The 9,110-nt window shown below is 41.9% G+C and overlaps 1 long non-coding RNA gene across 3 annotated transcripts in view; it reads right to left on the bottom strand.

Annotated features, from left to right (window-relative positions):
- Nucleotides 1-452: 452 nt before the first annotated feature.
- The window catches only part of LOC119247686 (uncharacterized), a 99,164-nt gene continuing 90,506 nt past the window's right edge, over nucleotides 453-9,110 (bottom strand). For all 3 annotated transcript variants that reach the window (XR_008552263.1, XR_005125804.2, XR_008552264.1), the window contains 2 exons: nucleotides 3,655-3,788; nucleotides 453-1,047 (listed from right to left, as the gene is read on the bottom strand). This is a non-coding gene — a long non-coding RNA (uncharacterized LOC119247686). The remainder of the gene's footprint in view (nucleotides 1,048-3,654; nucleotides 3,789-9,110) is intronic.

Here is a 9,110-nt window from a genome sequence, read left to right as displayed (position 1 = left end):
TGAATGCTGAGTAATATTCCATTGTGTATATGTACCACATCTTCTTGATCCAGTCATCTATTTTTGGGCATTTGGGTTGTTTCCAAAGCTTAGCTATTGTAAACAGTGCTAAGCACGAGTTATTCTAACCTACAAAGTAGAGGGAGAGAGAGCTAGCAGGGAGAAGATCCAGTTGCAATTGGTGGTGTAGTTGCAGCTATAGGAGCCAGCAGGGTGCAGCAGAGGATTGCAGCTGCCAAGGTGGTGCGCGCTTGCACGTGTGTGTGTGTGTGTGTGTGTGTGTGTGTGTGTGTGTGTGTGTAGGCCCACAACCCAGCAAGGGGGGGCCAGGGGATGGGTGGAGGCGGGGAAGGATAACTGCCTTTCACAGCACCTCCAAAGACAAAGAGAGCAACTGCACATGAATCACTCCCTTTTATTTTTTTAAGATTTATTTTTATTTATTTATGCATACAAGAACTGAGGTGTAGGCCAGAGGTGCCTGGGGTGAGAGGATTCACCAGAGGCAGTGTGATCTCACAGAGGCGGATCTATTGATATACACTGCTGAGGGAAGCAGCGGGCGAATCAGGAGAGGTCTGCTGTGCCATGTGAGTAGCTCCCTGGCTAGGGATGAAACTTATGCAGCAGTGGCTGGTGGTAGCTTGATAGTGGTGAGACTTTAACTCCTGCGCCACTAGGGAGGCCCGGATCACTCCCTTTTAAAGGTTCACAAAATGGCTGCTCAGTTCCACCCTCTTTCCAGCAGCCCCCTCACTCAGGCAGGACATAAGGTCAGAATTCAGATCAAGGCACTGCACAGGTATAGTCCATTCTGGCTTGGGTGGTATCCAGTCAATCAGGGAAAGTTCAGCTTCTTATCTGCACTGGGCCGCTCCAGGAGCATGTGATAGGATTAATGGGCCTTAGCTATATGAACTATTATATCTCCCATGCTATTTAGTGGACCCTTTAGCCTAATGAAATGTCATCCAGGATCTCATGTCAGTAATTAAATGTTTTTGCTCTCAGAGAGTGATGTCAAATGAAGGATGCTCCCAGTGTTTCCTGTAGGCAGAAAAACTAAGTCAATACCAAGACTGTATGTCAATTTCAGTCAAGAAGAATTGTTAAAATGAATCCAATGTGATTAACTTGCTACCAAGTGACATATTGGGGACTCAGGGATTGGTCTCAGCAGCATTTGTTAGCAACAGTAGCTAGGGCAGTCTTAGGGCATAATAACCTGCTCCACTGGGCCAGTATGTGGGCTCTGTCCTCACTACTCATACTGCTCATGCACTAACAAACCAGCACTGGCAGGACTGATGGCAGAGACTGACATGAACTGGCCCAGTCTCTGTCTTGTCCATTTAGGGAGAACACAGTCCACTTACCTGTGGGGAGATTAGTTTTTAACAGGGCCACTTCCACAGGGAAGGTGGGGATTTAAGATTATCTTGTGCATCAAACCATAGGTCTCCATCCTCCATCTCAGAATCCCACTAATTCTGATCAGAGTCCCGACTTTGGTAGAACACACTTTTGGTTGAGGATGTAATTTTCTGGAAGTCTGTCACTCTTGTCACCCTCAGCTTTCTGGGGGTCTATTGTTGCAGGAAATGAGTCTCTTTTATGCTATTAGGGTGACCCTCTGGCTTTAATACTTGTCTTTAATTAATAATTACTCTTACATTGTCTTTCTACAGAGCTTTCAGTCTCCTCAGCAAAAGTCATCCAATTTCATAGTTTTTTTAGTTATAGTGTCCGCTATTATTCTGCCATGAGTGATTCTACAGGTATTATCACATTAGAAGTTTTAAAAATTGTACTTCCACAGCATGCCATGGAATATCCACTATTTCTACCACCATTGATGGGGCTCTCGTTGCAGTCTGACCTGTGGGTGTTAAATTTCCAAAGTCCTCTCTCAGAGTCTGCTCACTCAGACACCCCGGTACTAACTGTTGTTGGTTGGATTCACTGTGAGCCAAATTTGGATACAGAGCTCTGCCTTTAGGAGCTGTATTTGGACACTGCTCTTAGAATCAGCCTCTGAGGGACAACAAAAAAACAAAGCTGTGCAGAGAGAAAAGTTGGACTGTGAGTCTGTTATAACAAAGGCCATGCCATCCCATCAGGAACTCTAGAGTTGGGATGGTCTCCCAGAGTCACCCAAGTGGGAACAATGAGACTAGAACTTTATACCTTTGGGTCACTGAAAACTGCCTCCAGGAAGGGAGCATCACCTTGCACTAAGCAGCTTTTTTTAAAAAAAAAAGATTTATTTATTTATACAAGCACTGGGTACAGTCAGAAGCGTGGGAGAGTGAGAGAATTCACCAGAGCCAGAGCGGGGAACAGAACAGGCAGATTTGAAGAAATTATTGCTGAGGGGACTAGTGGGCGCAGCAGGAGAGGTCTGTCACGCCATGTGCGGCCCTCGCTGGCGGCCGGGGATCGAACCGGCGCTGCAGAGGCTGCGGGCAGCTTCACAGTCCAGCACTCAACCACTGCGCCACCAGGGGAGGCCCTAAGCAGCTCTCTTTTGCCAAGGAAATTTTGCAGAGATTCAGCCATGAGCAGTCAGTCCATCAGCTGTCTATGCTTCCAAGGATTGGAGCAATGAGTTCCTCCACGTAAGAAAGGGAATCTGGGCTACATGCCATATCATCCCATATCATCCCAGAGCAGGGAAAGTCAAATAGATTCAATCTTTGGTTTACATACCTGCAATTGCCCATATTTTATTCCTTAGCTCCACTCAGCTTTGCTCAGATCCATTGTATGTGGAAGGCACCAGGAACATAACTATGAAAACGATTTCTATATTCAAAATGCCAATTACCTCCTCTCTGTCTCTGTATCTCCTCTAAGAGAATGTTCTACTTCTCCTTCTCTAAGAATCAACTCCCATAGTCCCTCTTTGTGTTCTGCCATGGCATCTGAGCTGATTGACCCAATGTTGCTAACAGGACCCAAGCCGCACTGATTCGATTTTCTCTTCAGGGAATTTAGAGCTGGAACACATGGACCCAAATCAGTCTTTGTAAATTTTGTTTTACTAGAAATCCCATAGAAAGCCATGGCTGCAGCAGAAATAACTGGCTTCCAGGCACTTAGAAATGGGGGGGCAGGGGAAGTGAAAAACCAGCATTAAGTAAACTGCAAAAAGGAATATGAAAGGAAACATGAATAACCTGTGCCCAGATGATTCTGTGATTAATAGAAAATCCCAACTCAACCTTTCTTAACAGTGAGAAAATGCATTACCATATGTCTTAGTCTGCTAAAGCTACCATAACAAAATACCACAAACTGGGTGGCTAAAACAACATAGATATTTTTTTCATAAGTCTAATGGCTAAAAGTCCAAAATTGAGGTGTCAACAGATCTGATTCCTCAGGAGGCCTCTCTCTTTGGCATGCAGATGGCCATCTTCTTTCTCTGTCCTCAGGCAACTTTTTCTCCATTGACATGTACTGTACCCCTGGTGTCATATGGGATTAGGGCTCACCTTATGACCTCATTTAACTTAATTACCTCTTTAAAGCCCCTGTCTCCAAAGTCAGTCACAGTCTAAAGAATTGGGGGTTAGGACTTCAGAATATGAATGGGTGGAAACAATACCTTATATGACAGGAAATTCATATATGACAGGAAGTTCATAATACCTTATATGACAGGAAATTCTCTTAAGGTAGGCCCCAGATACAATGCAGTGACATAATCAGATGTCAGGTGTCGGCTCTGCTCCTCTTGCGTTAAGGATCAGCCTAAGGCCACTTGCCTTGTAGTCGAAAGGTAACTGCCAATGACAATTAGGATTTCTTTTTTAAAACTAGCAACAGAAAAGGATAACTTGTCCACCAATATGAACTCTATGTCCCTTCCTCCAATCTGTTTGGGCAAACCTAGACCACCATGCTTAGCCCTGGACAATTATGGCCAGAGGAATGTCATATGTCAGCTGGCTTGAACTAATGAAGTTGCACCCACAGAAGTGGAAATGTGGTTTTTTTCTCTGAAGTTAGAAGGAACAATGATGGTTATTGAGCACAATCCATTAAGAAGGGCAATGAGGGAACAATGTTGGGTAGTGAAGGGCAGAGAGGAAATGACCCCCACCCTTCTGTGTGCTTCCCAGCCTGGTGAAGCAATCAAATTAACATTAGAGATATTGCTAGGAGAAAAAGAACAAATTTAATTACATGCCTAGGGAGACTCTACATGGCTGTAAATTCTAGAGTAAACAGGGCAAACCAAGGATATATATCCTGAGCTAAGGAATGGGATAGGGGTCTGGGGTGTCAAGGAGAGAGAAGGGGGTCTCAGATGATGAAGAGAAGATAACGTTAAGGGGGAAAAAACAGATGCTCTGCAACTAAATGTTTGCAAATAAATGCTATACAGGCAGGTTTCTCTAATGGAAGGTTATTTCTGAGATGACTTTAATCTGGGTTATATCCCCAATCTTCATTCTTCTAGGTAGTGAAGAGAGTGGTATAATGGTTTCTTTTGATTCCATATCTCCTCAGTTGATCTTAGCTCAAAATAATCCACATGCCACCACATGTCAAAGGGATGTGTCTTGGAAGACCTGTTCTGGATACTATAGGGAGGCCTTTTCTTTCAGGAATGTGCTAATCCAAGCTGTATTCATGAGAAAGAATCCTCATTGAGGACAGGAGAGGGAGAGAGAATCCTGTGTTACAATCAGTACCTGCCAGTACTGCCTTTTCCCCCTCATCTCTCTCCACCTGCACATCTCAGCATAAATCAACATGGAAGGCAAGAAATCAAATTACACTTTAAACACCTGCTTTTTTCCCTGCCCCTCTACCTGCTAACTTGCCAAATGTCCAAAGAACAGGATCAAGGAAATACAAAGTAACCTTCTCACCCATCTACAGCAGAATTCAAGTTCAGCTTAAGTGCTTCCCCAAATTCATAACAAGTAACAGGACTCTGGGTTTTGGATCACCAGCCTCCGTCCTTCTGATGGTCAGTTCAGTTCTTTCTTTCTACTCAGTCAAACTCTTTCTCATCACTGGTTGTATGTAAACCAGACTCTTTTGGCAGCTTTTCTTCTGCCTTAAAAAGGCAGCTGTTCAACAGTTAGCGGTATGTTTACAATGAAAATATTATCATAGACAATTAGGTTCCCCATCTGAGATCACATGTCATTAGGTCTTTGAAATATTTTTCCTCTTTCTATCTCAATGAAAATCTCAATAATCCCTGAATTTGTATCTGTGTGAAGATCTCCCTGTCTTGCTGCCAGGTATTAGGTAAAGATTAACTTTTCAGGTTGCTTTTGAGTCAAGGAGGACTGACAGGGCTTTGTCTTTTCTGGCCATCTGTGGTGATAAAAGGTGCACTTTGTGCACTCGATGGGGTGTCAGTAGAAGAGCTGTTTTGTGGCAGTTGTAAATGATGTAAATACATCATTCTGCTGTGTGCTGGGAGCATGGGTGAGGGTCTGTGGACAACTGACATGGGTAGGAGTCTAGATGTGACTGGACACACAGGGTGGGTGGCAGCCAGATTTCTATTCCAGGAGCTCGTTTCTTTTAGCTTCCTCTGCCTGACATTCCCTGCCTGACATTCCCTGCCTGTTCCTTTTATTTCCAGGTGAGTAAGGCCAAAACTATGCTCTGCATCTCACAAGACCCCAAAGCAGACTTGACTATTTAGAAACAAATAGGAACAATGAAAGGAGAAGGGACTGTAGCCAGTGCTTCCTCCCTACTCTGACCTACATCTACCACAAATCAAGTCCCCATTATATTTTCTAACCACACTACACTCCTGACTATGGCTTGACTCACCCCGACTGGCCTCTAAATGCAAATGAATCTTCACTCAAAAATTTACTCTTAAAACCTCTCTACTCAACTGAAGGAAAAAGAAGCAAGAATATAGGAAAAGAAGAAAGTGAGAATACAGAGAAAATGTGAATGTGTGTGTGGGTTGGGGTAGGGGGTGTTTGAACTTACCATTTGGTTTTTGTTGTTATTAAATTGAAAATAAAATAAAAGTTTAAAGGGAAGAATTCCAAAAGGATTTCAGGATCAAGGAGGGAGGAAAGAGATTTTACATTTTTGGTTTTGGTTCTGTACCTTTCTGCACAGTAGTGAGCGAGAGCAAGAGGCAATCCCAGAGGAGGAAAGAAAGTGGTTGAATCCAAGGCCTCCAAAGAAAATCATTAGCTTTAAATTTAGCACCAGCAGTAATATCCACCACTAGACTAAAATAGTCATTGGGACCAAGTCTTCAGCAACTATTATCTACCAGATTATAATGTTATAAATCATGGCAACCCCTTCTTCTTTGTTACTGCTTGGTTTAGAAAGGGACAGAGCACCAAATTTTGGCCAGTGAGACATGAGGAAAGTTTGCATGGTAATTCTGGGGAATTTTTCCTTTGTCCTGGTCCCAGCTTGGAAACGAACTCAGTACCAGAACAGTAGAGAATAAGAATTAGCAGTCTGGTTCTCTGTTAAAATAACTAAGCCGGGCCTCCCTGGTCGCGCAGGCGGTTACGCACAGCATCGTGAAGCTGTCCGCAGCCTCTGCAGCATGGGTTCGATCCCGGTGAGAATCCCACATGGCGAGCAGACCTCTCCTGTCTCGCCTGCTGCTCCCCTCAGCAGTGTATTTCGTCAGTCTGCCTGTTCTGTTCCCCACTCTGTCTCTGGTGAATCCTCTTACCCTCCCACACATCAGGCCTGTACCCAGGTTCTTGTATAAAAATAAATAAAATCTTTAAAAAATAAATAAATAAACAAACAAATAAGTCATTGGGATAGCCTGTCTTTGGATTTACTGTTATGTAAGATAATAAAATTTCTTCTTATTTAAGACATCTGAAGTTATCCTAATATATATTTATTCCTTTCTCATAATCCTCTGGAACGCACCACACCCACTGCTTGCCCTGCTGCAGCCATAAAAGAGCTACCAACGGTGAGTTAGAGTTATAAGGCGACTCTTATTATGTCCCCCAAATGAAGCAGGGTTATATCGGGAATATAGTGTTGTGCATAAAAGCCAAATTCAGCTATAGTACAATAATGCAAGACTATATGTCAAGTACATTTTTTATTACTATTGTATGACACAGTTTCCACAGAAAATGGATTTTTAGTTTGAAACAACTGATATAGAGAATATAACACCTGGTCAATTTGAGACTTGACAGAAATCCTTAAATAAAGTATAACCTGACCCAATGTAACCGCAGATGTTTGGAGATTTTTGGAAATAAGAGGAACAGAAATTTGAGGCAGCACAAATTTGAATCCATGTCAGCCAGGCCGGGCTTATCTGGGTTGTGTGTGTGTGTGTATGTGTGTGTGTATGTGTGTTTAGAAAGGGAGGGAAGGCCAATCTCCCCCTACATGCCAATGCCATTACTCAGATAAAATGAGGTTAAAATCAACATTTAGAGTTGTCTTGAATGAGGAATTAAAATGTCACCAGAAAAACCACTTGTACTCTATTGAGATCCATCTCCTGGAACCTATGTGTTAAGAGATGTTTGTGTATAAATCTTAGATATATCTTTAGAACCAGGTTTTTTTAAAAAAAAAAATCTGTCCTTCTTTGGCCATACTGTCCCTACCCCAAGACAGTGGTGCTGTGGATAGGAGGAATGTGTAATCAGTTATCAGTGTACAAAGAGTAGACCAAATGAGAAATAACTAAATCTTCCCACAATCCTCAGGTCAAGGAATTCCACCCACAAACCCACGCTAGATTACTAGTCAGTGGAGATAAGCTTAAATTTCTCCCCCTCCCCGCCCTTACTCCAATAGAATCATAATCACTATCTTTAATTAAACACATGCCAGCCACGTTTCTTATATTTTCTCATTTACCTTTCACACCAACATTGCAACATAGGTGCTATTATGCTAATTTTAATTATACAGAAAGAGGAGCAATTTGGTTGACTAACAATCAAGATCACACAGCAAGTGTTAAAGTCAAGTTTGAAACATATCTGAATAATCTCATTCTATCCTTTACTAAGCAGGTGTGACCGGAGTTCTCAAGGCTACCCTTATATCAATGATTCACCAGAAGGACTCCTTAACTCAGAAAACTTATTATACCTGTGGTTACAATTTATTAGAGAAAGGATACAAATTAAACCAGCAAAGGTCAAAAGCATTGTGGTGGACTCCAGGGGCAACCAGGATCAAGCTTCTAGTTTTCCTTTCCCATTGGGGTCACATGGGCACCACTTACAGAGAGCTGCTTCTCTCAGCAACAATGTGTGACAGCATGTATAGAATATGGCCAAGCAGGGAAGTTCACCTAAACCTTAGCGTCCAAAGTTTCTTTAGTGTTTGAACTGGCACAGAGCGCCCAAGTGACCTATAGATGTCAAACTGACTCACCAAGGCCCCCACTATCGTTGGCTCAAATGTTTGATAAATTGATTTGAATGTCAATGTGAGGTCAGTACATATCCCCAGGACCAAAGTCAACCACCAGAACAATTATATTTTGGGGTGATAGCAGTTCATTGTCAAAAATCAGGTAAATATCAAAGGAATATTCGAGGTCTTCTGAGTTCCATGTAATTGAGAAGAAAATGAGACATTAGATCAAGAATAATAAGAATATTTTTAAGATATTAGTAATACAAAACAGAAAAGGAAAGGTATTTATTCTTTAAAGCAAAGGCACTTTTCAAATAATTGTAGGTATTCTAGACCTAGAAATTGGAATTAAAGGAGCTTCAATTTCTTCACTTATTAAATAATAATAATAATAATAACAGTAATAATACACATTCTCATGCCTTTCCAGGTTTCTTTGCTGATTAAATCATGCAATATTGCTAGTTCTCTGTAATTCAATCACTGAAGTAGATTATGTGAACTAGTAAACGAACTTCCTGCCCTCATGGAATTAAGGTTTGTGAGGAGCAAAGAAATCAATTAATTGATCACATTGATATTAAAATGTAAATTAAGAGAATTGCCCCAAAGGGGCATAATCATCTGAGAGTATATTGCAATGATTTAAATTGAGAGGTGTGGCAGATCAGAGAAAGTATTGTATTCCAGGACTGAGATATGAAAGATGAGAATAAGTTCACTAGCCAAGAGAAAGG

The sequence above is a fragment of the Talpa occidentalis genome, unplaced genomic scaffold (genome assembly GCF_014898055.3).
Source record: "Talpa occidentalis isolate TD23 unplaced genomic scaffold, MPIMG_talOcc4v2.1 talOcc4.16, whole genome shotgun sequence".
Taxonomy (NCBI): domain Eukaryota; kingdom Metazoa; phylum Chordata; class Mammalia; order Eulipotyphla; family Talpidae; genus Talpa; species Talpa occidentalis.
The sequence above is the reverse complement of the archived record's forward strand: the minus strand, read 5'-3'. Positions and strand labels throughout refer to the sequence as shown.